Genomic DNA, 6,201 nt, shown 5'->3' with positions numbered 1-6,201 from the left:
TCCGGTTCCCAAGGCAAAGATTCTTCTGCTCTTTTGATTATTTCAGTCAACTCTTCACTGTACGATGCCCACTTTCTCATATTAAAACCTCCTTCTCTGAACCGCAACTTCAACTTGTGGTAAAGTTCAAAACACTTCGTTACCGAGTTCTCTCCAGATGCAAAGTCATCAACATACAAAGCTCTCACAACAGCAGCCACAAATTCAGGATCAATGTTCTCATACCAATGTTACATTCAAAATAAATGGAGAGCAAACTAGACCAAAAACAAGACGAGTGAATCTCAGTGTGATCACTTCTGGATTCGGGGAATTGATGTCATCTACCCATAGGAACGTTAACAAGTTTCTCTCTGCTGGATTGACTTCAATGTTCAAGAATGCTTTTTCTAAATCACCAATCAAAACCACTTTATGGAGGCGAAATCTCAGCAAGTCATCAAAGATCAATGGAGTTAAGGCTGGACCTGGTAGGAGACAGTCATTCAAACTTGGTTCATTGCGGGATTTAGCACTGGCGTCATAAACCACACGTAGTTTAGTAGTGATTCTGTCTTCTTTCAATACTTCTTTATGAGGAATGTAATGTACAGTTCCAGGAAGGGTATCTAAATCATGACTCTTATCAATCAATTCAACAACACCAGCATTTAATTGTTCTTTGATGACACTGTCATTCAGCAATTCTGGCTTGGACCTTAATCTTTGCAATGAAGAAACAAGGCGATTCTGTGCCAACAAGTAATTGTCTGGAATAATCGGGTGTTCAGCCTTGAAGGGAAGAGACACTTCATATCGGATTCCATTGAACTTCACTTTGGTAAGATAGTCTTCAAGAAAATCTCCCTCTCTATCCTTTACTCCAAGGGTGTCATAGTCCCAAAACTTACTTAGCTCCTCTTTCAGTAAGAAATCATCTGAAACGAAGTTCTCTTCAATGACTTGACATTCAGTTTTCATAACATGGGACACGTTAACAGTTGATAACTGTGTATTCGCACTTGCCGCATTCACAGGACCACTCAATACATATCCTAATCTTGTACGAATTGCCACTGGTCCATGTAGCTCCCCCCTTACCACGTGATTCTGAACCACAGACCAGTAATGATCTGCTCCAATCATGACATCAATTTCTAGATCCTCATCACCTCGTGAGTGATCAGCCAGAGGTAAGCCTTGCAGATGTGGGTAACTATGTTGTGCAATTTAAATTGTCTGGTTTGTGTTTGGACCACAGTTAAACTCACCTTCATAATCATTAATGAACACTGTCAAATTGTCTTGACATTCCAATGCAAACTGAACGATACTATATTGTTTCAATGAGGGTTCATTGTTTCCAAAAGTTTGTATTAGAACTGTATCGCTTCCAATTGGTCGTAAGCTCAATTTGCTCCTTAACCGTGAGCTTATATAAGACTTTTGGGAACATGAATCAAAAAGGATTCTCACATTGCAAGAATTTCCTCCATAAGGACTTCTGACGTTAGCTCTGGCCGTTTGTAACAAGATACACTTGTTATTAACGTCTTGAGTAAAATACAAGTTTGTACTCACAGTTTGTTCTTGATTGCTGTCTCTAGCCCTTCTGGTCGTGATTGGATACTTGGTTTCCCACTACAACGATGACACCTTGCTTAACAATCTCGACTCACATGACCGCTCCTCAGACAACCAAAACATTTTCCCTTTTGACGTAGAATTTTCTTTCTAGATTCTGGATCGGTAACGACAGAACATTTGATAGTTGGATGAGGTCCATTGCAGAAAGTGCACCATTTATCCTTAGATAGCGGCAGTCTCTCGTTGTTTGCAACCAGGGTTGACGATGTGGGGGGTCTTTTGTTTTGACCTGTGCGAATTCCAAAACCAAACTCTCGTTTTTCTTTTAACTTTGTTTGCTCTGTTACCGTTCCCAAAGCACATCTTTCTCGAATTTGCAATTCTTCTGTGAAAGACTTGATGATTGTATCAAGGTCCCAATCTTCTGATGTGCCGCGACTCAGGATGAGGCGTAACTCTTGTGGGATCTTTCCCATAATTACAGGTGTCAAAAATGTTCCGTATGTCTCAGTCGAAATACCGATTCCTTTTAGACTTCTTACTACCACCTCCGTTCGATCTAAAAGCTGGCGCAATTGCTTAAAGTCGCTCCCGTCGTTTACTTTTGGAAACTGCATGAGAAATTTGATGTGTTTCGAAATATTGACTTGTTTATTCCCGAAGCGTTTGTCTAGAAGTTGGACCGCGTGGTTGTAATTCGAGCTTGTCAATGCTAAACCAGAAATTGTGTCGGATGCAGAACCTTTGAGGAGTGACTTGATGTAGTAGAATCTTTCCAACGTCGCTTAAGGTAGTGTTTTTGTGAATGGCCGATTCAAACGATTCCCAGAAGGGATGCTAGTTGATTGGGTCGCCTGAAAATGTTCTCAATTCCACTTTGGGCAACTTTGCGTGGGTCGGAATTGTTGACGCGTTTGATTGTGTTCCCGCCTGAATACACGAGTTACAGTTTTGCGAGCCCAATGTCGTTCCTTGTATATCCTGACCCTTTCCAGGATTTTTCTCAGCTGCTATTGCTGTTTCTAGGTCGACTATGCAGGCTTGAATAGCGCTGGCGAAGTCACAGCTATTGCTCTCGTCTTCTTCTATTTTCGTTTCGTCTACCAAATCGATAATTTCACTGTCCAATATTTTGAGCTCCGACAATTTATCCAGAAGGGTACATCGCAGGGATTTGAGTTTCTTCAAAACGGTAGGATCTCCCCTTTTATCAATTTGTTCCTTTGCCGCGAGGATTGTTTTCCTAACAAATGCGCAATGACTTTCGCGAACCATGGCTTTCTTCTTCAGTCGTTTCTTGGGTTCCGACGACATGTTTACACGAGGTTAATTCATTTTTTCACTCTTTCAATCCTTCAATCCCGGGTCTCGGCACCAAATGTTTTAATTATCCAAACTCTTTAATGATAGATGACTTCCTTTTAGAATACAATTCCTGGTAGAGACAATTTTCTAAGATTTCCGAGATATAATTCCGCCAATACATAAAATATAATACCGCCAAAAACTCGATAAGATTTAATTCCTGTCACATGTCAATCAAAACTAAAGCTCGTGTAACACTAGTTTCCAGTTTTCAACAGAGGGAGGCATGATCCATCGTGTTAAACATATCTAGGAAAATATTGAAAATTTTCCCTTTTTAATATCTATTGGGTCTTTCATAAAGTTTGCTCGCGTTGTGAGGATGTTAAAACATGTTTTAAAATGCTACGACATTTTTTTTGACGTACCGTAACAATCGTAAATCATGTCGTGGGCCTGTCGTAAGCCGTTGTCGCATGCGACAAAGTCGTACCATGTAAATCGGCCCTAAGACTACTGAATTGGTGAGCACATGGTTGATTTAATGGACTACTATTACATGTACTCACGTTCAAAACAGACTGGCAGGTCCTAGAGAGCTGGATCGAAGGTCAATGAAGCCAAACTCACTGGATATATTCAAGAATGCAGTGTGTGTGAATGTAGCTATTAAGAAGGCTCGAAAGGGTTTTCAGCTGAGCGCGCGCGCGTACCCACACACTCAATTCGTAAGCTGCTCGCGTCAACTTGTGATTCAAATGGGTCACAAGATATAAGCAAATACCGCTAATTTCGCTCTCCTTTCTTCTAATTCCTATAGACATGAATGTAAATAGACATCTCCTATTCATGAAAACTACGAAAATTCTACACAAACGGTTTAATGGTCATTTTGGAGGTCAACACAAACGGAATTTTAAATCCGTTTGTGTTGACCTTCAGCTCAACTCGCGCGTGCACTCGAATGAGCGAGTGACGCATGCGTAAATGCCGATCTTGTAACCCCCTCATTTTTCCCGATTTTGCAACTTTTCCTCGTTTATATCTTTGCTTCCGGACGGTGAATTTTTTTAAATTTTTTGTATGTTAGCTTAGATTAATTTAAAACGTTTGTCTTTCAAATTTAAGAAAATTCTGTCGGTGAAAAAAAAAATTAGAGGCACATTTCAAAAAAAACTTATTTTTCTGAAAAACTGACCTACAGAATTTGTTGAATTTTAAATATTTTAGAGAGTATTTCTAACATTATCTGGTAACACTAAATGGGAAAATTTCGCCGTCCCGTTTCTTGAAAAAAGGCAACATAAGTTGATTTTAAGGCTCAAAGAAATGCCTAATATCGTTGCCATGGTAACGTTATTTTGGAGGAAAATACAATGTGAGAAGTCTACGATGGGTACTTAATACCCTGGCCAGATTTCGCCTTGATATGATTACCCTAACTGTATCGAAGGACAGAATATGTTTATTTGATTGAAAAAAGGAGAAACTATTTCGAGCCTCCTTAACTATGCAAAGCATGAGCTTGATATATTGTATGAAAGTCCGACTAAACTCTCAAGCTGCATGCTAAATTAGTCACGTACAAATACTTTGCACTTTTAAGGGAAGATACGTGGTGTATTTTGTCATTTAGTGGTTATATATTACATAAAATTATGTAAACACGGTAAAACCTTCAGGGTTAGGATTAGGGTTACCATATTTTCTTAACTATGGTGCTCCGCGAGCGGGCGCCGCAGGCACGCGCGTAGCTCCGCTATAATTATCCCTTTGGCTGACTTCAACAAAGTTGTGTTCCACCCAGTGTTCTGTCTTTTGTCGCCGTGCCCTCTATATGCAACTCTCTTGTTTGCACACGAGAGATTTTCATGACTCTTGGAAAGAACCACTTTGTTGTCAAAATTAACGATTTGGTTGTTCGAATTCACCGTCCACTTTTTTTCTCTTGATGGTCTGTACCTCTGATTTTGTCACGTTGGAATGAATGTAAGAAATATTTCCATATCATCCACATTGCTTTTCCTCTCCTTCAAGCTAAATTTTAATTTATCGAAAAAGGCCTATTATGGTCTTTTTCAATCCAAAAATTACAATGAAGTGTAGTACATCTCACAGGCTATTTTTTTTGCATTTGCTCGCTTATGATTATGCAAATAAATGACTACAAATGTTATCCGAGGGAAGAGTGGAACGCAATAACAATTATTCGTATCAACATATATAGGTGTGATTTGTAACCAGTTCTCGATGGTTCAGTGGAGAAAGCTCTGGGATAGTAATCGGACGATACATCAAGGGCAGTAGTTCGAACTCTGACAGAAAGGTAAGACTTACAGTAAAAGAAAAATTGTAAGTAGGATTTGTACACACAGGGTGGCAGTAAAAAAAAAAAAAAGCTGATTGAAGACAAAATTCATCCAAGAGAAAAATTAAACCACAACATACATGCTTTCTGAGAAGATACTTGTCAGTAATTCCCACGTTCAGGGAAGACATAATTTCCAACAGCTGCACCCTTGCTATTATCCTTCATTATAAGGACAGTCCTTCCTAATGTCCTCTATTCTGGCACCTTTTCAATGTCCACACATGCTTGTAGATATTCTCGTAGCCTGGTTTGCATGAATACCGCTCTTTTAACCCCAAGCCTTGCACATGGTCAGGTCCCACTGCCTTCCAATTTGACATCTTTCTTGTAACTACCTTGAGATCATTTTCAGTACTGTTTATGTTTTCTTCCTTTTAACCTCCTTCATTCTCTTTTTAACGCCAGCCAGCCATTCAGATAGAACCAAGAGAGGATGAGGTAACAGAACGGATCCCAATGCCGCATCATTGCTTTTTTTAAAATATAATTTTAGTTTCGCAAAGCTATTTTAAGTTCTCGTTCCCAATGCCGAGCATGTATAATTAGTCATTACAACTGATCAATCAGGTGCTCTCTAAAATAGCTGTATAGCTAAACTTATTATTGGAAGAGGCCCACGTATGGGGGATCCATTCTGTTACCAGACTCCCCCCTCCTCAGTTGTTATGACATTTTTTTGCAACTGTAATTACGTTCCTTATTTCCTTGATTACAGTCCTTCGGTCACTAGATTAAAGTGATGCCACTGCTTTCTTATTTTTGATTGCTAAAGCTGCGATAGTATTGTCACCTGTTCATCGCCTAAACCATTGCCATCAGTACCAAACTCAGTAAGACTGGCTCAAAAATCACTACTTCCACTAAATAATTCCACCGTCCATTGCTGTGACCTCTCCCGACTCTTCAATCACTTTCTCAATACTCGGCGCATATCCCGTATACCCAATGTCGATGATCGT

The sequence above is a fragment of the Montipora capricornis genome, chromosome 11 (genome assembly GCF_036669925.1).
Source record: "Montipora capricornis isolate CH-2021 chromosome 11, ASM3666992v2, whole genome shotgun sequence".
In the NCBI taxonomy this organism is placed as follows: domain Eukaryota; kingdom Metazoa; phylum Cnidaria; class Anthozoa; order Scleractinia; family Acroporidae; genus Montipora; species Montipora capricornis.
Note: the sequence above shows the minus strand (reverse complement) of the source record.